This window comes from Phyllobates terribilis, unplaced genomic scaffold (assembly GCF_046119375.1).
Source record: "Phyllobates terribilis strain yellow unplaced genomic scaffold, ASM4611937v1 Scaffold_5__5_contigs__length_657084704, whole genome shotgun sequence".
Lineage (NCBI taxonomy): Eukaryota > Metazoa > Chordata > Amphibia > Anura > Dendrobatidae > Phyllobates > Phyllobates terribilis.
In genome coordinates, this window is record NW_027362765.1 from 454,264,997 (window position 1) to 454,289,635 (window position 24,639).

A 24,639-nucleotide genomic window follows, 5' to 3' on the forward strand; every position below is an offset into this window, starting at 1 on the left:
CCTTTCTCCCCCACTCAAGAGCCCCATAGCAGCTGCAAGGTTTGCACTATGAACTCTCCTGAAGGAGAAGCCAGGGCCCACCGGAGGATTCTCCGGTGGGTCAGTCCAAACCTGTTTCTGATTGAAAAGCACAAACCAGGATATAAATTCACTTTAAGCAACCTGTCATATTGGATGAGCTCTGATCAGAGGCGTAACTACTGCGGTCGCAGAGATCACCACAGTGACAGGCAGGTGAGGGGCCTGCCAACACCAGCAAATGATTCAGCTGGATGTGCATCCTCGTGTCTGTGCACGGCAATACAAGCTGCCGGCCAATCAGAGTTAGTAGCTGACGTCGACGTGTATGTGACTGGGGACGCATGGCAGTGATGTCATGCGATCCCGTTGCTTGCACGCTGAAGTCAACTGCCGGCTTCAGAAGAGGACGCCACGCGGTGGAGGAGCGGAGGGAAGGTGAGTATAATGGTTTATTTTTTTCTATACATTAAAGAACAGCGGCAGAACGGGGGACATATACAAGGATGGGAGATATATACCAGGATGAGGCCCAGAATAAGGGACATATACCAGGATAAGTATAAATTACCACAATGAGGCCCAGGTTAAGGGACATACAGTTGAAACAAGAAGTTTATATACACTATATAAAAAGACACATCTGCATGTTTTTCTCAATATCTGACATGAAATCAGAATAAACTTTTCGTGTTTTAGGTCAATTAGGATTATAATAATTTTTATTATTTGTCAAATGCCAGAATGAGAGAGAGAATGTTTTAAGGCATTTTTATTACTGCAAAGTCAAAAGTTTACATACACTAAGATTACTATGCCTTTAAACAATTCTGGACTGCCCATATGATGATGTCATGTGTTTGGAAGCTTCTGTTTTTTGACAACATCTGAGTTAATTAGAGACACACCTGTGGATGTATTTTAATGCACACCTGAAACACACTGCTTCTTTGTGTAGCATCATGGGAAAGTCTAAAGAAATCAGCCAAGATATCAGGAAGAGAATTATGGACTTGCACAAGTCTGGCTCATCCTTGGGTACAATTTCAAGATACCTGAAGGTGCCTCGCTCATCTGTACAAACAATTATATGCAAGTACAATCAAGATGGGAATGTCCAGCCATCATACCGCTCAGGCAGGAGACGGGTTCTGTGTCCCAGAGATGAACGTGCTTTGGTCCGACACATGCATATGAAGCCAAGGACAAAAGCAAAAGACCTTGTGAAGATGATGGCGGAAGCTGGTAAGATTGTGTCAATGTCCACAATGAAACGAGTACTGTATCAACATGGGCTGAAAGGCCACACTGCCAGGAAGAAGCCATTATTCCAAAAGAAATATAAAAAAAGCCAGATTAATGTTTGCAAATGCATTCAGGAACAAAGACCTTAGTTTTTGGAGACATTGTCCTGTGGTCTGATGAAACTAAAATTTAACTTTTTGGGCATAATGACCATCATTACGTTTGGAGGAAAAAGGCAGAAGCTTGGAAGCCAAAGAACACCATCCCAACTGTGAAAACGGGGGTGGCAGCATCATGTTGTGGTGTTGTTTTGCTGCAGTAGGGACTGGTGCACTTCACAAACTAGATGGCATCATGAGAAAAGAAGATTATGTGGCAATTCTGAAGCAACATCTCAAGACATCAGCCAGGAAGTTAAAGATTGGCAGGAAATGGGACTTCCAAATGGACAATGACCTGAAGAATACTGCCAAAATGGTAACCAAGTGGCTTAAGGATAACAAAGTCAATGTTTTGGAGTGGCCATCACAAAGCCCTGATCTCAAGCCTATTGAACATTTATGGGCAAAGCTGAAAAGGCAGGTGCGAGCAAGGCGACCTACAAACCTGGATCAGTTACACCAGTTTTGTCAGGAGGAATGGGCCCAAATTCTGACCAACTATTGTGAGAAGCTTGTGGAAGGATATCCCAAACGTTTGACCCAAGTCATTCAGTTTAAGGGCAATGGTACCAAATACTAATGAAATGTAGGTAAACTTTTGACTTTGCAGTAAGTAATAAAAATGCCTTAAAACATTCTCTCTGTCTCTCTCTCTCATCATTCTGGCATTTGGCAAATATTAAAAATTATGGTAATCCTAATTGACCTAAAAGGGGAAAGTTTTATTCTGATTTCATGTCAGATATTGAGGAAAACATGCATATGTGTCTTTTTATATAGTGTATGTAAACTTCTGGTTTCAACTGTATATACCAGGATGGGGCCTAAGATAAGGGACATATACACCAGGATGATGGACATATAAACCAGGATGGAGGACATTATACACAGTATGTATGTATGTGTGTGTGTGTGTGTATATATATATATATATATATATATATATATATATATATATATATATATATATAGTGTGTATATGTATGTGTATATATATATATATATACCACAGAAGTTGTTCCGGTAGTGCAGTTCATCCAGGATGGCACATCAGTGCGAGCTGTTGCAAGAAGTGTAGCTGTGTCTGTCAGTTCACTGTCCAGAGCATGGAGCAGATACCAGGAGATGTGGAGGGAGCCATAGGAGGGCAACAACTCGGCAGCAGGACCGCTACCTCCTCCTTTGTACAAGGAGGAACAGGAGGAGCACTGCCAGAGCCCTGCAAAATGACCTCCAGCAGGCCACAAATGTGCATGTGTCTGCAAAAACGGTTAGAAACCGACTCCATGAGGGTGGAATGAGGGCCCGACGTCCACAGATGGGGGTTGTGCTCACAGCCCAACACCGTGCAGGACGCTTGGCATATGCCACAGAACACCAGGATTGGCAAAGTCGCCACTGGCGCCTGTGCTCTTCACAGATGAAAGCAGGTTCACACTGAGCACATATGACAGACGTGACAGAGTCTGGAAACGCCGTGGAGAGCGATCTGCTGCCTGCAACATCCTTCAGCATGACACGTTTGGCAGTGGGTCAGTAATGGTGCGGGGTGGCATTTCTTTGGAGGGCCGCACAGCCCTCCATGTGCTCGCCAGAGGTAGCCTGACTGCCATTAGGTACCGAGATGAGATCCTCAGACCCCTTGTGAGACCATATGCTGGTGCGGTTGGCCCTGGGTTCCTCCTAATGCAGGATAATGCCAGACCTCATGTGGCTGGAGTGTGTCAGCAGTTCCTGCAAGATGAAGGCATTGAAGCTATGGACTGGCCCGCCCGTTCCCCAGACCTGTATCCGATTGAGCACATCTGGGACATCATGTCTCGCTCCATCCACCAACGTCACGTTGCACCACAGACTGTCCAGGAGTTGGCGGATGCTTTAGTCCAGGTCTGGGAGGAGATCCCACAGGAGACCATCCGCAACCTCATCAGGAGCATGCCCAGGCGTTGTAGGGAGGTCATACAGGTACGTGGAGGCCACACACAATACTGAGCCTCATTTTGACTTGTTTTAAGCACATTACATCAAAGTTGGATCAGCCTGTAGTGTGTTTTTCCACTTTAATTTTGGCGGTGACTCCAAATCCAGGCCTCTATTGGTTAATAAATTTGATTTCCATTGATGATTTTTGTGTGATTTTGTTGTCAGCACATTCAACTTTGTACAGAACACAGTATTCAATGAGAATATTTCATTCATTCAGATCTAGGATGTGTTATTTGAGTGTTCCCTTTATTTTTTTGAGCAGTGTATAATCAGGATGGGGGGGCGCGCCCAGTCCAAATCTTGCACTGGGGCCCATCAGACTCTAGTCACGCCACTGGCCCTGATTATGACTTTCCGTATGTTGTAATATTGTCCTTATTTAATTTCCCATAAAAAAATTGTTTCGGATCAAAGTTCTTGCACCCAATAGCAATGCTGAGAATAAGCAGCTCAGATGTGAAATCGTACCATTGTGCCTGAATTAAAGCATTTGTGCAAAGATGCCTAAAAAGATTGACATCAAATTATAGAAACCTTTTCCTGGAAGTAATATTACATTTAGAGGCATTTTACTTTTCACATGGCTGATTCAGGTATTACACTTTGTACATGATCTTTATTATAGAGATATTACATTATCTCTATATTACATGATCTTCAAGTTCAGGACTCCCCAGCCCCTGTATACACTGTAGATAAATGCGAGGGATGACATTAATTGTCCTTATATTACCGAATTGACACAAGAACTAAATGATGCATCCTGATTCTAATACAATCCAGTTGAAAAGGGCATGACAATGAAACTTACTGTCTAAATCAGGGACCCCCCAGAAGCCGTATAACTGGAGAGAGGGCGGTTACGCAGATTATCTAAAAACTTAATTGAAAGGTCAATTGATGTGGCCAATTTGACTACAGTCATCTATCTTGCTGCAAAATGTATAATTAAATAGTAACTTGTCGAGATACATTGGCCACTTCACTTAGTTCATTGTCCTTAGGCTTTAACCAAGGACATTGAACCTTTAAGAATTCTGATCTATTTATTGCACCTATCGAGGACATTACATATATACAGTGGGTATGGAAAGTATTCAGACCCTTTCAATTTTTCACTCTTTGTTTCATTGCAGCCATTTGGTAAATTCTAAAAAGTTCATTTTTATTCTCATTTAAGTACACTCTGCACCCCATCGTGACTGAAAACAAACAGAAATGTAGACATTTTTGCAAATTTATTAAAAAAGAAAAACTGAAATATCACATGGTCATAAGTATTCAGACCCTTTGCTCAGACACTCATATTTAAGTCACATGCTGTCCATTTCCTTGTGATCCTTCTTGAGATGGTTCTACTCCTTCATTGGAGTCCATCTGTGTTTAATTAAACTGATAGGACTTGATTTGGAAAGGCACACACCTGTCTATATAAGACCTCACAGCTCACAGGGCATGTCAGACCAAATGAGAATCATGAGCTCAAAGGAACTGCCCAAGGAGCTCAGAGACAGAATTGTGGCAAGGCACAGATCTGGCCAAGGTTATAAAAGAATTTCTGCATTACTCAAGGTTCCTAAGAGCACAGTGGCCTCCATAATCCTTAAATGGAAGAAGTTTGGGACCACCGGAAGTCTTCCTAGACCTGGTCGTCCAGCCAAACTGAGCAATCGTGGGAGACGAGCTTTGGTGAGAGAGGTAAAGATTACTGTGGCTGAGCTCCAGAGATGCAGTAGGGAGATGGGAGAAAGTTTCACAAAGTGAACTATCACTGCAGCCCTCCACCAGTCAGGCCTTTATGGCAGAGTGGCCCTACAGAAGCCTCTCCTCAGTGCAAGACATAAGAAAGCCCACATAGAGGTTGCTCAAAAACACATGAAGGACTCCCAGACTATGAGAAATAAGATTCTCTGGTCTGATGAGACGAAGGTAGAACTTTTTGGTGATAATTCTAAGCGGTATGTGTGGAGAAAACCACGCACTGCTCATCACCTGCCCAATACAATCCCAACAGTGAAACATGGTGGTGGCAGCATCATCCTATGGGGTGTTTTTCAGCTGTAGGGAAGGACGACTGGTTGCAATTGAAGGAAACATGAATGCGGCCAAGTACAGAGATATCCTGGATGAAAACCTCTTCCAAAGTGCTCTGGACCTCAGACTTGGCCGAAGGTTCACCTTCCAACAAGACAATGACCCTAAGCACACCGCTAAAATAACAAAGGAGTGGCATCAGAACAACTCTGTGACCATTATTGACTGGCCCAGCCAGAGCCCTGACCTAAACCCAATTGAGCATCTCTGGAGAGACCTGAAAATGGCTGTCCACCAACGTTCACCATCCAACTTGACAGAACTGGAGAGGATCTGCAAGGAAGAATGGCAGAGGATCCCCAAATCCAGGTGTGAAAAACTTGTTGCATCATTCCCAAGAAGACTCATGGCTGTACTAGCTCAAAATGGTGCTTCTACTCAATACGCAGCAAAGGGTCTGAATACTTATGATCATGTGATAGTTCAGTTTTTCTTTTTTAATAAATTTGCAAAAATTTCTACATTTCTCTTTTTTTTCAGTCAAGATGGGGTGCAGAGAGTACTTTAATGAGAAAAAAAATGAACTTTTTAAAATTTACCAAATGGCTGTAATGAAACAAAGAGTGCAAAATCTAAAGGGTCTGAATACTTTCCATACCCATTGTAAAAAGGTTGTCAAGGATTTTAAAACAAAAACATGACTGCTTTAAGAAACAGCGCAACACCTGCTCATAGGTTGTGTCTCCAATATTGCAGCACGGCTCCACTGTAGTGAATGGAGGTGAGCGGCCTTGCCACAAACAACCTGGGAACACATGTGGCACTGTTTTTGGAAGAAGGAAAAAAAAACAGACTTTGTTTTCTAATCCTAAAAAACCTCTTTAGGCTGTGTGCACACGATGAATGTTTGGTTGAGTTTTTGACGCTGCGTATTTTCACTGCTTCAAAAACGCAGCATCTTACAGTTCCAGCAAAGTGAATGGGATTTATAGAAATCTCATACACACTGTGCTTTTTTTTACTCAACGTAAACTGACCTGCGATGCTTGTTTCAAATCCACAATGTCAATTTCCATTGGGCTACGTTCCCATGAACGCAGCACTTTGGACGCAGAGTATATTCGCTGCGTGCTAATCACGCAGTTAAATCTGCATGTGTTCACTGAACAATGTGGAGTTAACACACTCTATCCATTCTATTCAGAAACTGACACGCTACGTGTCACAGATGTGTCAGATGTGACAGACAGTCACCCTGCAGTTGGTTGCAGAAGATCTCTTCGTTTGGCATTACAGACACCTTCTTAGCTGTTTCACTCTAGGACCCAGCGGCTACCTCCTTCCTGCTAATTAACACCCTGGCCTGGGTGTTTAAATAGTTTCACTTTGCAGCAGGAAGGTGCCAGTGATACTCACATGTTGCCTTGTGAATGCTTGGAGCTCTCAGACTGCTATCTTCCTCTGTGGTGCTAGGAGGATGCTTGGCGTTATCTCTCTGAAGTCGGCTAAAGCTAAGCTACTTTCTCCCGTGTCTGTCTCCTTTGTTGTCTTTAGTTGTTAGTGGGGATCAACACGTGCTCATCCCCCTTCCCTATCCAGGGCCAAGCACTAGGGAAATACAAGGTTTAGGTTCGCGTGCGGCGATTGGTGAGGAACCAATACAGGGACATTAGTGGAGAAAGGGTGATATCAGATCAGCATAGGAGGTCTCCACTCCCCCCTTTCCCTAGAGTCTGGGCTCCCTTTACCCCTTCCCTTTGTGTTGCACTTAGTCTTTCACACACCTTGCGTGACACTACGACTCCGAAAGCCGCGCCGTCGGTTAGTTTACGTGGCGGCAAATAGAAGCACAGTGGGCATGGGATTTTTATAAATCCCATCCACCATTCTTGTACTGCACAGCGCAGGCTGTGTCCCAACCGCTGCCACTATGGATTGTGGACACGTACCCCTGCTGGTACGCTGAGTTTTCTGTGCAGATTTTTCCCATAGACTTGCATTAGATGAGGAAAATGTGCAGGTAAAAAACACACATATGTTTTTAGCGCGCTTCCGCAGTGGAAATGCATAAAAAACCCATGTAATCCGCACATGACTGTATCAATAAAGTTTTGTCAAAGCCATATACCAGGAAGTATCAAAAGCAAAGCTGCTTTATTTAAAACATGACAAAGCAAGAGACAAAAAATGCAATAAAAACAGAAAAAAACAAGATAAAAATGCATGTAAAAAAATTCACTGAAAAACGGCATAAAAAAATTCTAGTTACCTAATTTACATAATAGGTGCAGAAATGGTATAGAAAATCAGCAACATCAAAAACGCACCCAAAAGCTCTTTGTGGGAACGTGGTCTTAAAGAAACTGAGTGTCTGAGCAATAAGTTCTGTTACTAAATCTCTGTAAAGGTTTTGTGGCACTTATGTTACTGACCCGGTGTAACAGGCCATAGTATACCCCGAATCCAGACTATACCCGGGGTTAGAGAGGCCTAGGCTTGATTATACTCCGGGTTTTAAATTGGTCTAGGCCATTTCATACCCCCTCATGCCAGATTATACCCCCCTTGATATCAGCAGCAGTGAGTGATATACACAAAAATTACATAATTTTTCAACAACTTATTGGGGGTTCAGATTTGTCAGGTAAGTTGTGTGAGAAGATAACTGATGTAAATCTTAAAATTCTAAACTCATAGACTTTTATTACTTGAAACAGAAAAACTTCAATCAGTAAAAATATTAGACTTCCACAAACATATAATGAGGTAAAGAATCCTACCGCACTTCTCGGTAGTTCCACATTAAAAGTAGCTGTGTGTCTGAGTATGATAGAAAGAAATCTGACTTTCAACCAATCAGAGACAGGGTGAGAAAACCAGTGAAGTGATAAAATCTAGTTACAATTGCATTCTAAGTTAAAGCACTTATCTTAATGGACAACAGTGTAATCTCAGATGTAATGACAGTTGTCAGTTACCAGTCACATTGTATTGTAAGATTAATATTCATCATGTGATTAACAACACAATTACCTTCCCACTATGTGTAAGTCGGTTTTAAGTTATTAAAAAATGGCATCTAAAATCTATCTCATTTACAAGGGCTCATAAAATAGAGAGGTATATTGAAGCCTGGAGGGATATAGTTTGACCTAGGCTATTTTACACCCCAGAGTATAGTTTGGCCTAAGACAGTTTATCCCTCAAGGTATACTCTGGCCTGGGTAAAACTAAACCCGGGTTTAATCTGGACAGGGGTTAATTTTGCTTGTTACACCGGCTTACTCCTGGTCATCTATTTGCTCTTTGTCTAGAGTTTGAATTGCCTTTTTGCTGACTGCCCTGATAGTCGGCCTCTGCCTACAAAAAGCTGCTCATGGGATCACAATCAGGAAAGTATTTACCTACATAAGTGGGTTAAGGGAAAAGAACAGGATGTAGCCTTAGGGTTCCCATACACATATGTAGGCCAGATGTGCCAATATCAGTGTGATCGTCCGATTGTCTCATTTGTATTGGGGTTTCCCAATTTAAATTTCCTCATCTGAGCCTTTTATGCTCCAGTAAATATTAGCCATTGTCAGATCTGTCTGTAATTGGCTTTGTCTTCTCTCCCCATTGAAAATCCATGCTGAGCTGAACAATCATTTGCACGGAGGAGTAAGAAAAGTCAGATAATACATTGTGCGTGGCTAGTATTAGACTATGCACCCATGTGTAGCCAACATCTTCTCCACCTATATTGATTGCAATTATAAGGTTGCAGAGTTACATTCGAAGCACTGTCTTTTCACAGCACAGCGGCACTTCTGGCCGTATGAATGGGACAATAACACTGAGGCATGTATTATACCCTAGAACTGCATTTAGAAATGTTCACTTATTGTTACTGTAATCTGACAACAGACTTGTTGTCAGACACACCCACTATAGCAAGAGAAATATGTACTACGCTACAATTTGGAAGTCTTGTGTAAAGTTTACATTTTTAACAATGCAAATAACCATACAGCGCCGGTCAATGCAAAACTGTGAATGCTGCTGGGAAGACAATGGGATATCATAACAACTGTAATGCAGATTCAGTACAATGTAAATAAAGAAAACTTATTAACTTAATTTTATGTTCAAAATATTTATACCTACATAGGAAATTGTGTTTTACATTAAACTGATCAAAACCACCTAAATGGGGCAAAGCATTTATCGGTAGGTAGTTGATAACTACCTGCCTGTGCTGCCCTGTGACGTTCTCTCCCGGTTCAACGTGGTCATGGACCACTCCTGCCAGTGATTTTTCTGCTTCCTATGACGTCCAGGGTTGTCAACTGTTGAGAAATTAGTCTGTAAAAATAGGACACTTTTTTGCCTTGTCCGTGAAAAATTTTTTTTGTGAAGCTGAAGAAACTTATGCAGATTATTTAGACAAAAATTATCATAATTTTACAGTTTACGGGCTGTAGACATGTGTCACTTATAATCATAATGATTTATTATGGTTTTCCAAATTGTCCGTAAAAAATATTGTCTGTTCACGATTGTTTGATATGCAGTCCAGAAAAAATAAAAAGTCGGATAACCCCTTTTTAAGATGCCAAACAGTCAACTCGTCCATAAATGTGCACGCTTGACTTGGAGGAGCATGCATGTTTTTTTTTTGCTTTTATTTTAATTTTGAGCCTGATTTTTCCTGTACACAATAGATGGTTGTCTGACCCATCCAAAGATGATGGTCTTTAAAATCCCAAGAAGTAGTGAAGACATTAATTATTACGATGGAAGATATATATTTTATAAGATCTACATCTGGGTTGTATAAACATTAACCCTTATTTTCCTTTACACCTCTGAGAACAGTCTTATTACCACTGACCAGTATTTTTCTCGGGTTTCATTTATCAGGATTGGAATCCCCGCTTTCCCTATCATATGAATAACTCCCTAAAATGTGATAGCCGGATGTTATCTTATCTGATTCTTTCCTTAATTACTTGTAGAAAAGTAAAAACGTAATAATGGGACTTCAATCTTTAATTTAGAAGTTATAGCTACAACTTAAAGTCAGGATTTCAAGGCCTATCGGAGGAACTTCATTGTTTTCTATGAGAGTTTCCACGGTTACTGGTGAAATTAATGAGTGGTGTTATGGTGGAGGAGTGATGGCTCCCAGTGATTAGGAAGGTCAAGGACCAGCAATGTTATTTTTGTATAATATTCTCTAATTACTTAAAGCTTTCAGGAGTGGTAAGTGCAGGTTATTAGGGGCCATGATTAGAAAAGGCTTTCAAGCTGAATGTCAGTCAGGCCATAAATTCCATTATATAAATCTCATAGAGAAAGATGGATCTGGGCGTCCATGACTGCACCATTCTGTGAGTCTGATCAACCACAGGTTTAGGAGGTGTGATACCCCATTGGTTTGTCATACATCAGTCAAGTAGCTGCTATGACTGTTTCCATGGTGTGTAATGAAATCTTTAGATATGTCTGGTCCTTGAATTTCCAGTTTCTTCTTGTTGCTCCTCCAAAAAGGGTCTATAAATCAAGTATGGGAGGACTTGTAGAGTACTTCACTGGGTATTGATACTGACATCCCTGACTCATCAGACCCCCATGAAAGAGCCTGCATTTTGTCAGCCTGTACCAGCTATCTACCCTGATAAGCCAAAAGACACCTGCATCTAAGTGCTAGAAATCATCAGCCGTCTAAAGCAATATTTATCCAAGAGAAGCCTAGCAGTGACTCACTGGCCATACCCTACAACTCAAGAAGCCAGAAGTGGAAGGACAAGCAACAGCGTAAAAAAAATATACAAGGAGTGCAGAACAGTATGAGATTCCCACACAAATATATCTTTATTATAATAGACAAGACACCTTGATTAGAAAAGGCTGGATGTCAGTCAGGCCATAAATTCCATTCTAAAGGCCTCATGAAGAAAGATGGATCTGGGGCCATGACTGCACCATTCTGCTATGTTATTCTGATCAACCACAGGTTTAGGGGATGTGATACCATGTTGGTTTGTCATACATCAGTTAAGTAGCTGCCATGTGGTACAACAGTGTGACGAAATATGCAAAGAAGTGCAGAACAGATGGGATTCACACAGAAATATATATTTATTATAATAGACAAAACACCATGATTAAAAAAATGAATACAGGTCTATTGCCCCCAAACCGTATGTGGCCATGATATGCCTTAGGCCACGTTCACATGTTCAATATTTGGTGAGTTTTTTACCTGAGTATTTAGAAGCCAAAACCAGGAGTGGGTGATAAATACAGAAGTGGTGACGTGTTACTATTATACTTTTCCTCTGATTGTTCCACTCCTGATTTTGGCTTACAAATACTGAACGTGTGAACGTAGCCTTAAAGAGGTTGTCTGGTCTAATAGTAAAAGTCTGCACTCCTCTGTGTGACAGCAGACTCGTGAATCCCCCCAAGCGCACACACTGTGCGATGCGAGGATTCGCCGCTTTCTGGGAAGGGAACAGCAGAGGAGAGATGTATGCAATATTCATACTCCCGGTCAAAAGCCATCTAGTGGGCGCAGCCGTCCAGGGGGTGCGGCAGTCCAATGGGCGCAGCCTTGCTCCATACAGTTGTACAGTTGTATGGCGCTTCCATCCATTGTGTACGGTCGTCCATTGAGCGCTGCAGTCTAGTGGGTATGGAGCGAGGCCGTACTCACTGGACAGCTTCTGCTCGGGAGTATGCATATCGCATGTTTGGCACCCCTGCAGGTTCAGTCGCCACAGAGGTACTGCATCTCACCCAGAGGTGTGGTATCTCACTCTCAGGTAAGGAAGGAGTACTGCCCGGGATCCTAACACCTGCATCCAACACACTACTACACACTACACTACTCCAGACCAGCAGGAGGGGCAAGATGCGCTGCTCCTCTGCTGAGCCCTGTCCCTGGCTGGAGTGGGGGGAAACAAAGTAGGGGGAACCATGTAGTGGGTGTGGGTGGAGGAAGCAGATTAGGGGAGCACTTGAGAAGGAGGATATAAAAAGGGGAAGCCATCTTGTGAGTGGTGGTCAGTCTGATGAGTTCAGTCAGAGGAAGAGAGTGTGTGGAGCAGGAGCTCTGCTCAGGAGGAGGGCCTAGTGAGAGAGGCCCATGACAGAAAGAAGAGAGGAGAGGAGCAGGAAGGAAAGGTCCAGTAAAGCAGAAAGGATCCCAGGGGTACGGGCAGTGCTAGAGGGCACCAGTACGCCCGAATCTACCAGGCGGTGGAGGGATTGAGTCACAGAAGGGGACCGGCCCCTAAACTAGCAGAGTTCTTCAAGCCTCAACTAGGTAACCGGAGGGTGCAGCATTTCAGGTGCTGCAGCCAAAAGCCACATCTAACACACCAAAAAGGTTGGCATAGAGGACCCAGGGGACAGAGAAGACGTCACCCAACAAGGTCCACGGTCACTGGCTTGGGACACTGGGTGTGAGGTGCAGGGAGACGGCCAGAAGGAACACACAGAAGGGGGTACCGTTATGTTCTCCGGAGGTACCTGCGGGTTTTCTGAACCCCTCCCTGAGTAAGCACAGGACGACGTGGGAAGTTACCCTGGCCCTGGTAACTGGGAGTCTAAAAATCGTGAGTAAAACCCTGAAGACTGCACCCTACTGTCTCTGCGAATTATTACTGCGCCATCATCCCCTGCACTACACTGCACAGCAACACCTATAACATCACCATTTCCTGCCCTGGAGCTAAGCTCTGCCTGTGGAGAGCTGAACCAACTCTGCTGCACTAACATCAGCTCCAGAGGACCTGCTCCGCAGCGGCGGCTCCCTTTTGCCGCATACCACAGGTGGCATCACGAACTTTATATAAAAACTATAAATCCCCTGTAAATATCCCCTTTTATTGACCGCCCTGGGTCACGGACCGGGTCACCGCCACTGTGACATCTCCCCTAGCAACGACCGGCCCGGCACCAAGTACCCCACGGCCCAGGGGGCACGTCACATACATCACCGTTATTCCCGGCATAGAAACCGGCAAATCCTCGCAGCGCACAGTGCGTGCACCGGGGGTACTGCAGACTTTTCATTTTAGACTGGACAACCCCTTAACTACATTGTCTTGCCATACTGAATGATAACAATTTGAAGGCTGCATGTACTATACACGTGTATGCCCCCATACATTTTAGATCAGTGTTCCCCAACTCCAGTCCTCAAGGCCCACCAACAGGTCATGTTTTCAGGATTTCCTTAGTATTGTACAGGTGATAATTACATCACCTGCACAGGCAATTATTACACCTAAGGAAATCCTGAAAACATGACCTGTTGGTGGGCCTTGAGGACTGGAGTTGGGGAACACTGCTTTAGACGGTTTGGTTGATTGTTCAGCCGCCAGCTATCTCATCTAACTCTTCCATACACCGGAGGGCTCGAGAGAGTGGATATTCTATTTCAGGGGAGAAACTCATCGATATTGGTGAGTATTGAAGACGTTAGTTTTATTTCTATGGGTACCTTTAGAGTGCTCTAGTAAAATCATACAGCAGCACAGTTCCGGATTTCGGCCTTTGTGCCACTGCCTCAGTTGGTGGGCCGAGTGTCTTGGAATGAATTAGTCACTGCCACCATAACCCTTCCTGCTTGAGGATACGCCTCTCTGCTGTGGCGCCCCTGAGGGTTCAGTCGCCACAGGGGTACTGCACCTCAGAACGAGGTGTGGTATCTCCTTTCCCAGGTAAGGATGGAGTACCACTCAGGACCCTAACCACACACTCAACACTACACCACTCCAGTTCTGAAGGGGGCCTAAAGCACCATAGTGCTGTCCCGGGCCTGAATGGAGGAGTTGGGGGGAACCAAAGTCAGGGGGAACCATGTAGTGAGTGAGGGTGGAGGAAGCACTTTATCTAAGCACTTATTAGAATCATATATAACTGGAGGCCATTTTAAGAACCGGGTCTTTGGTCGTGGGTCCTTGGTGCGGCAGGTCAGCACAAGGCTGCAGCCGGCTGAGGGTCCACGGTTCCCGGTCTCAGGCCTCGAGACGGGGGATTGGGGCAGAGTTATACCTGGCTCTGTCCCTGGTCGGAGTCCAACCAAGAAGGCCCAGGAGGGGAGCAGAGGAGATAGGCTCCACAGGCGAAAGGATCTCAGGGGGTGCGGACGGAGCGGAGTCGCCACCTGCATGCCTTATTCTGGCCCAGCCAGAGAGATCCTGCCGCAAGAGGGGGTACCGGTCCCCGATTATCTGACTTTGCACTTCATGTCTCTGTCGGAAAAGTCCGGAGGCTTATGTGGATCCCAGGGGGATAAGGACGGAGCGGAGTCGCCACCTGTATGCCCTAATCTGAGTTTATCCAGAGGGACCCGGCCTTACGCCACGTTCTCACCACAAGTCACCCAAAAAGGGCACCCAGTCGGTCCGGGAACTACACGTTACCCACAAGGGACATCGCAGTACCCGTACGGGACTCAGTGGGGGACACAAGGCAGGAGAAGTTCAACTACAGAGGAACACACTAGAGCGGGGGTCCTGACAAGTGCTCCTGAACTACCTGGAGTGTGCTGAACCCCACCCTGGCGGCCGCAGCTCGCCGTATGACAGCAGAGAGAAGCTCTGAGCTGAGAAAACACTACCATGAGTAAAAGACTTGGATGACTTCAACTACTGCCTCTGTCTGTTCTTTCCTCCGCAGTTCTGCACCCGCCAACACTCTACTCTGCATCCCTCTCTACACTGCCCTGAGGCCCCGCTCCACCTGGGGGAGCAGCACCAACTAAGCTGCCTGAACACCGGCCTCAGAGGCCTGTTGCAGTGCTGGTGATCCTTACCAGAAACCACGGGTGGCGTCACGAACATTCCCCTTTCCCATACACCTTTCCCCCTTCCTTGCTTTTTAAGAGTGACCCCAGGGTACGGGCCCGGGAGCCGGCCACCGCGACATCCCCCGACACCATCAACTAGGCCCGGGCTCCGAGTCGTCCTCCCCATCCCTTGGGCGCGTCACTGCCACCTCCTAGTATGATCATCAATGCACAGTGCTCCGCATGCTGAGCATGTCACTATGACTTGTGGAGCCAATCGGCTCCTGTACTTCATGCAGAATTGGAAACACCAGTCATGCCGGTAACTGGAGTCAGAGGTGCCAGTCTGTGCTTCATTCTGGTTGCTTTCTCTGAGTCCCCATGTATGCCTACTTCTTCATTTAGCTTTGGGATTTGCAATCTACTGCAGACATATACAGGGACCCTAAGGAGAAGACAGAAGTGATTTATTACCACTTCTGTCTTCTTGTTTGCAGATACATACCTCTCAGTTAGTACTATGGAGAGAAAAGTGATACTATTAGACCCAATGACCACATGATCGCCTGCCTTGCAGAGCAGAACTGCTTAGTCCTACAAGAGCCAAGTTTGCTCTGACAGTGACATCTCAATGGCTGTTCTGCCTGTAACTGAAGCTCTACGACAGTGGTCTGTGGCCTCTGCACTACAACCTCTTACCTGCCAGCATCCACTGCTCTTCTTTAGATTAGCTGGCCTGCCATGCCGTTATCATGGCAGCTTGAAACATGGCATGTTGTGCTAGGTTAGCTAATCAAAATTAGAGCTGTGGATCCTAACAGATAAGAAGTGGTACTCTCAGTCCTGTGCAGCGGCCACAGGCTGATAGAATGTGACGTGTGAATAAATTTGCAGAAATCTCTGACAGGAGCATTTACAACACACAGGCAGAAGGGTGAGTCATTCTATGCACAGGGCACCAATAGGTTGTCCTGATGGCCAAGTGTCTGCTGAAGACATGACTGTACTATAGCACAAGATGATTGCAGGCTCAAGTCCGTTAATGGGATTAACAAATACAGAAAAAAGTGAAAAACATGTTTCTTAAAATATAAAAAAAAGAAAAATGTGAAAGTCCATACATACTGTATGCAAGGCAGTGTGCACCACTAAATACAAAGATAACAGATATGGTGATGCATCATGTATAGTATCAACAATGCATAAAGAGAGTGGGAAAAGAAAATACTTAAACGATGAGCACACCCAAATACTAATAAAAGTATATATTTGTTACACGCACGCCACTAGGTTCAGATAGGGCGAGACGGGTTTCATGAATTCTTTGGAATCCTGGGGGAACCTTAACTCAGGGCGACCATAGGCTGCAACTTCTCTCAGGCACATGATAGATTCAGTTGCTGACCAGACACATCTGACAAGAGTCTTTTTCAACAGTTTAACAGTTTAATTTAATCTGAAGCAATTCAGGGATATTACAGCAACAATCTTCATTACAGTACAGTCTGAATTTCTTGAGCAACCGGCTCCAGAAACAATACAGTAGTTTCTTCACAAGGAACAGTATTACAGTCTCTTCAGTAGCATAATTCAGCATAGATTAGATCTCTTAGCAACACACTTCTATGCATTCACAACCACAGGCTTTTTCTTCACAAGGACACAATAGTACACAGCATTCTTTATCCTGCATGGAGATGGCGGGGGGGGGAGGGTTTGATGAGGGAGATGATCCCTGTGACACAATTTCTTCCAGTCCTTATCTTCCTGCCTGATAATACTCTGCACTGTTAGTTCAGGGAGTTTATCTGACCTGTGTTTAGTTTCTCTCCTGATCTGAATCCTGTTCAGTTGCTTTCTGTCAGATCCAGAAAACACACCACCTTTCTCTTGGGCTTCAGCCAGACTACAATAACAAGTTCCCCACAATCCCCCTGGGACTCTGCTAAAACACTCCCTGTCTCTTGTGACTGTGCTAACTCTTATAGTTGCTGGATGATTTTGAAGCACAGCACTACTTCTGAATGTCACATATTTTTATTGAACACCATAGAAAACACACCTTAAAAACATTTAAAAAGACAGAATGATTAAAAAAATGACACACCATAGGTCCGTAATAGATCAAGCTAGCGCTATAGTTCTGATATACAGATTCCCAAAAAAGGGTATACAGGAGAAGAATGTCCCAAAAACCGCTCATATAGGGTCACATATACATTATCATCAAATAATATCCATATAGAATTACAAATAAATGGAAGAAACCTTATTAAACAAATAAAACGACCACCAGTATCATTAGAGAATGGAAAGCATAGGGCCCCTTATAACCTGTGATATATCTGACACAATATCAAGTGAGACGTACAAATAAATACAGGAGAAATGGGTGCATGGTATTTGCATGTAAGAAAGAATCCCAGTGTGTCTGAGATGCAGTTACTGACGGCTCAGCCATCCAATCTGGTGCAGGGGCGTGTTGAAGCTGTCAGTACTTTGATAGATAGCTCAGTGTCCAGTCTGGTGCAGGGGCGTCTTCAGCTCTCAGTGAGTTGATTGACAGCTTGACCGTCCAATCTGAGACTGGCAAGTGCTGGCTATCTCCAGGTGTTCATTATCCCAGGTGATTGCCCAGCTACTTAATGGGGCTACTTAATGGGGCTCTGCCAGACGTACATTCAGCTTCTGTATGGTTTGTCTCTCTGTGCCTTGTGTTCTGTGAATTGATCTTTCGTTGCCTGACTGTGGACCTCATTCTGACCATCCTTCTGTTTAACCCCTTTGTTCTGATCTGCTATCTTCCTGGAATTTTGACCTCAGACTGTTTCCTGACTACGCCTTTGTCTTTTCCTTCTGTTTCTGTTTTGACCTCGGACTACTTGACTATCCTGATGCACGGCTTGTCTGTGAGTAGTGACTTAGCATTACAGCGTGGCCTATAAAGAAGTGGGGGCTTAATGGATAATTTTTAGTAACCTCCTCGGGGTACAACTAGTAAGAATTGGCATGTGTGGTATACAACAATCCTTACCAAACTTAACACAACTGTATGAATATTCTTATTTTCTACACTATTCAAAAACAAGATCAAGACTATAGAAATGTAAAAGTCAAGATTAATCCTGAATCCATGGTATTGTTTATGCACAACTTTACGTTTATCCTTAGACCTCCTTACAGAACTTGATATAAGAGCTGTCGAAATGCTGCCCCCTGCAGTCAAGCAAAAGTCCTATCCAGCTCAAGACTACTTGTCTCATGGATAATGCACCCCTGACTCTGAAAAACGTGCACCAACTGCTTGATATATAAGTATTTGCAATGTTTAATGTTCTATTTTCATCATTTATATGTTACAATTTATAGTAACTATTATTATTATTGATGTATATTTATAGTAAAATAAAGTCATGCCTTATGAAATAACGCACGATGTCTGTTCTGCAGTGAAGGGAGCTTTAACAATGGCACAGAGGAGACGTGGCATAAATCAGGAGAACAGTATATGAAAACCAACAGGGCTTTGTTATTTTAATGAAAGGATTTTAAGACCACTTTATGTTATTTTGGAGAATAGGACACATCCAAACTTATAGAGCCAGCCGTCATGAAGTAATACCTTTTATGCCAAAGCTTACGTAAACCCCAAACTATTTCAAGTGTATAAAATTGTACCTATACTTTTTTATTTTAAAACAAAGGGCAGTTGCTATAGGAATAACTTTTTCCGCCACCTTAAACTTGGCTTCTGATAGTAATGAGGTCAATAAAGTTCCCTAGAAGCCAAGTTTAAGATTATCCATTCTTTATTAGCCATTATTCCAATGAGTTCTCGTTTAGATATTCCAAACACATATACATCAGTAAAGTTAGTGCTTCTGCACACCACTGTGTTATGTCATCTCTGTGCACGTGGCTTTGATGTGTATAGGGGTGCAGAAGCAGAAGTGCTCGAGAGGGCGAAGAAGATCCTCTGAAGACACCACTAGTATCATCAATAACACATGGTAATTGAAGCCCCTTACAAATTTACATTGAAGTCCGGAGAATCTGTTGCATACTAAAATACAAGCTTTGTGGATGAGTCGCTGAGGAATTGTCATCCCCATCATGTCAATTTACCCTGCGGATATTCAGATTTGCAATGTGGTAAGTGCACAGTATTTCTGGATCAAAATCCACACTATACGGAGTGGATTTTGCTGCTTTGAAATTTCTGTGGATTTTTCACTTCCGAGAATTTCCAGTGAATATTTCCTTTGTGAATGTATCCTAAATCACAATGTAAAATCACAAACTCTTTTAGCGCCCTAGATTTTCCTTTGCAATCACTTCCTGAAGTTCAGCTTGATGATAGCCGCCAGATGAATAATCATACAATTACTGGGGTTCCTGCTATGAACAGTTTGGTGTTTGGGAGCGTCAAGCAACTCATGTAAGGGGCTTCCTCAAAAAAGAGACAGAATTAATATGAGATTTCTCATTTATTACGGTAGATGGGAAAAAAAGGAGTAAAGTTTGTGTATACAAATGGTAAATGTGTATCTGAAAACAGAAGAGACATTATGGCTACAAATCAAATGTAGTTACTTTTTTTTTAATAAAGAAGAGTTGTGTTTATCAGTCTTAGCTTCAGTTACACTCATTCAGATCTATGTGAGTGGGCAGCAGCTTGTTTTGTAGAGATGGTTCTCTACAGCTAGCTACCATCATGTCGACTCCAAGTCAGGAGAGATGAGCGAACATTCGGTAATTTCAAATTAGGCACGAACATTGCACATTTGGATTTGTGATCGGACCTCCGAGCGGTTTTACTCAAAATCTGCAAAAATCGGCCAAAGTGCGGGAAATGATCACGTTTCCACTAGTGTATTTTTTAGGACTTTGGGTAGGATAGTGGTGCTGTATGATGAGCGGCGGGGATGTGTTTGATGAGGGGAGGGGGTGGTTAGAGGTCAGAGGAGCTCTGGACTGTTATTCTTATATATATAAATATTATAATATAATATAATTTGTTGTAAGACGCCTCACTCGACCGCTTCTGGAAGTAGACTCAGGAACCGTGCTTTCTCTGCAGGCTTTATTATGTGGCATAAAGCCCTGCAGCTCCAGCAAAAATAAACACAGCCTTACTGGCAAAACAACAAAACAAAAGATAAAAGATAGCACAGTCCATAGCAGTGTGGGGTTTGCCCACAGAGGTTGTAGTCCAAGCTTTCAGCTCCTCTCTGAGCTGTGGCCTTCTAGTCTGGAGCCCTTGCCTCTCCAAGCTCAACAACAGAAAAAAAAATGGTGACTGAGCAATTAAACCTTGTTCAGCCACACCATGAGGGGAGATAGTGTGAATGGCTTCACACCCTCTTTGCCATTCACATAAAACCACACACCCTTTAGTGAGTTAACCCCCAAGCATATAACATGCTGGCAGAAATTTTGCAGGTTTCAGTTCACACAGGCTAGCTACCTGAGTGACACATATCTCCCCTCGTATATCACACCAGTGACTCTGTAGGCAGACTTGCAGGCACGGTGACAATGAATGAAATCCCGAGCACGCCAAAATATTCGGCGAGCATCCGAGCGTGCTCACCGAAAGGGTTAATGAGGCATACTCGCTCATCATTACTCTACAGTACAAAATCTAAATTTTTTCTGTTCCTACCATGCTGCATAAACAAGGCCACATCTGAGAATGTAATTGTTTTGCGCTGAGATTCTGCTCTACCCAGGGCTCCACAGTACAAAATCTAAATTTTTGTTGCAAATAGCGTGCTCCAGCCACACTATCTGAGCAAATGAATACAGATTGATAATTTAGTGACAGGTGACTGACAGGTCTGGGCATAGGTTTAAACAGCTGGTTAAAAGAGGGGAAGAGGGGAATCCAACATTAGTGGGAAAAGCGAGGTCGTGGTGGAAGGGAGAATAGGCTTGGTGTTCAAGGTGTACGTGGGGTAGGTGGTATTGTTAGTGAAAGCACTACGCAACAAACACCGTCACGTTCTATCCAAAGACAACTGACAACCTGTGTTACTGGATGGGCTACTCCACTCTCTTTCTTTGGCAGCTACACAGCGGTACAACTTGTAGATGAGGGCCAGAAAGAGCATGAGCTCCAGTGGTTGGCAAATGCTGCATTAAGTGGCCTCTCCTTCTCTTCCTCCACCTCAACATCACACACAATACAGTATTCAGAGGTGGCACCCCAATTATCCTTGTTTCCCCCCCGCGTCACAACTGTCCAACTGTCCAACTGACTGTAGGGAACCACAGATGGGCGAGTCTGCAGAGCTGTTCACATATTCTATACCATGGGCATCAGAGGTCTGCTCCAAAGATTCACAGGCTCAAGAGGAGGAAAGCATCGGCACCAATGTCCAAATTTTTTTTCTGTTTCTGTTGGGTCAGAATTCTGACCCTTGTCACCAGACATTAACTCCCGGAGGGGAGATAATACTGATGAGACTCGGATACCTGAGGCACACACGGACTGTACTGTCAGGGCAGAAAGAGGAGAAGGGTAACCCTCAGGGCGAGGATGGGACAACAGAGAGGATGACGATGAGGTTGTAGATCCCACTTGGAGTGAACCCAGAGGCATGCAGCTGAGTAGCTCAGCAGAGGAGGTGGAGGAGGAAGAAGATGAGGAGGTTATGTTGCAGCCTCCCGCACAGACACGGAGAGATGCAACCACGATGAGCACTGCATCCTCAGCCACAACTGTGGCTGTGGCCAGCAGCGGTAAGGGGTCTGCAGTTCGCAGGGGCAGCAAGGGTTGCCTAGCCTGGGCCTTTTTTGAGACCGCAAAGGATAACCCAACTCACATTATCTGCCAACTTTGTAAAAAACGACTCCGTAGAGGCAAAAATTGCAATAATTTGACTACTACATGCATGAATCGACACATGCGCGATCAACATGCTTTAGTCTGGGAATCTCACTGCGATAAAATGCGGACTAGCAGGCCTCACAAACCACAGTCTGCCCCATCAACCGCATCTGCAGCTTCTTCCTCCTCCGTCACCATGGCATGTGTTCTCAGACAGGTCTTCAGCAGCAGACCCTCCATTTGTTTACCCTCTCCAGTCGGGGTGAGTGAGAGGCCGACAGCTGTTACGGAAGTGGACATGCCTGCTGCTTTTGTTTCACTGAGCACACCACATCTTTCTCAATCCACCGTAACATCACCACCTGCACCTCACTCATAGTCAAGCAGTTCGTTGTGTTCATCCTACTATACCCTCTCTCAGCATAACAGCCAGCCCTCGGTCCTGCAGTTGTGGTTACGTAAAAGATTGTTTGATCTTACACATGCCAAAGCTAAGAGCTTGAACTCCACCATCTCTAATCTGTTGGCCACGGAAATGCTGCCTTTCCACCTGGTGGATACAGACGGTTGCCGAAAGCTGATGGCCATCGCAGTCCCCCAGTACCAGTTGCCAAGTCGCCATTACTTCTCTAAAAAAGCTGTGCCTGCGCTACACCAGCATGTCGCAGACAACATCACCAGCTCCTTGAAAAAATCTGTGTCTGCCAGGGTGCATTTCACCACAGACACCTGGACAAGCAAGCATGGCTGGGGGCGTTAAATCTCGCTGACTGGGCACTGGGTGACTCTGGTGGCTGTGGCAGGCGGGGAAGTGGTTGCTCCACAAGTCTTGGAATACCCAAGGCTTATGGGACAAACCTCTGTATCTAATACTTCCTCCACTGCTTCTGCCTCCTCCACCTCTTCTAGAGACTCCACCTGCACCCTCAACATGTGCCTTATTGAGACACGCGTTCCAACAGTACAGAGATAATCCCCCCCACCTCCGTACTGCGCAGCTAGGGCTCACCGCAATTAGGCAGTGTTAAAATTAATATGACTTGGAGATCGCAGTTATACAGTTGAAGAGTTGTGGACATCTATCCAGGCCAAGAACGGACGTGGCGCAAATCACGTTTGCGGAGTGGGCACAGATTAAGGACCTCTGCACCCTTCTGCACTGTTTCAAAATGGCTACTAAGATGGTTAGCGTTGGCGATGCCGTCATTAGCATCACTATTCCGGTCATCTATATGCTGGAGCATATTTTGAATAGTCTGAGGGAGGATATGGTGGTCCCAGAGAAAGAGGAAGAAGCAGAGGAGGATGCGGAAGGGATAACAATATCTCTAAATTCCAGACTGTCGAGGCACAGGTGGGTGTAAAGGGAGGGTGGATTACAGCAATCAAGGGGGGCTCGTGGTAGCAGACAAACTGTTAATGAAGGTGCAGGAGCCGAGAAACAAATGGAGGAGGACGAGTCGGAAGAGGTGACGGGCTCGCAACAGTCAAGAGAGGATAATGATTCCCTCTCTGTTGTCCATGGTTGGCGGGAGGGGACAGAGGAAGCAAGCTTCAGTGTTACCCTGCCACCAACACATGAGCGCCTTCTTGCTGCACTATCTGCAACATGATCACCGTATTGCTAGGATTTGAAATAGTGCTGACTACTGGGTAACTGGCAGAAGCAATTTCTGTGAGTCGTTTCACACATTTTTTTAGACCAGCCTGCGCACCAGCACAGCAGAGTACAAGTCTGACATGTAGTAAACTACTGGTGAGTATGGTGCAGGAGTATCTCGAGCTCAATATCAATGCCATCAGGGAGAGTTTGCACCCTTTTACATTTTGGTCTTCAAAAATGGAAGAGTGGCCTGAGCTTGCCTTCCATGCCTTGGAGGTTTTATCATGCCAGGCAGCCAGCATTCTCTCAGAACATGTATTCAGCGCTGCTGGTGGTGTCCTGACGGATAAATGCATCCGGCTGTCCACTGAAAGTGTAGACCGCCTAACTTTCATAAAGATGAACAAGTCATGGATCTCCAAAGACTTTTGCACCCCAATCATAGACTGTGCAGACTAGGCGATGGTGTAGTTTTTAGTGTGCTGAATGGATCTTGCGTTATTGCATTCTGTGACACCTTTGTCGTGGCTTCTGTGCCTGCTGTTACTACTGCTGCTGATGTTACCATTAATTTTTTGAAATGTGGAGATTCCTGGTTGGGTCTCTAACTGGTGTGGTTCCTGTAGTGAAAGGTGTGTCAGTCCCCATTATACTATTTCTACTCTGGTGAAATTAATGCCACTTTGGTGGTGTTTGTGTAGCGCCCCAAGGGTTCGGTTGCTACAGGGGTATTGCACCTCAACCAGAGGTGTGACATTCCACTCCCGGGTAAGGATGGAGTGTGGACCAGGGCTCAGTTAGCTGCATACACACACTTACCCCATTTCTGGGAGACAGCTCGACGGTGCTCCCATTTATGCAGGCACAACTGACCATGTCCCTGGCTGGAGTGGGGAGGGGGGAGAGAACCCAGTGATGTAGGAGCAGAGGGGATGGTTTCTGGAGCATAGGAAGGAGCTCATTGGGTGCAGGTCAC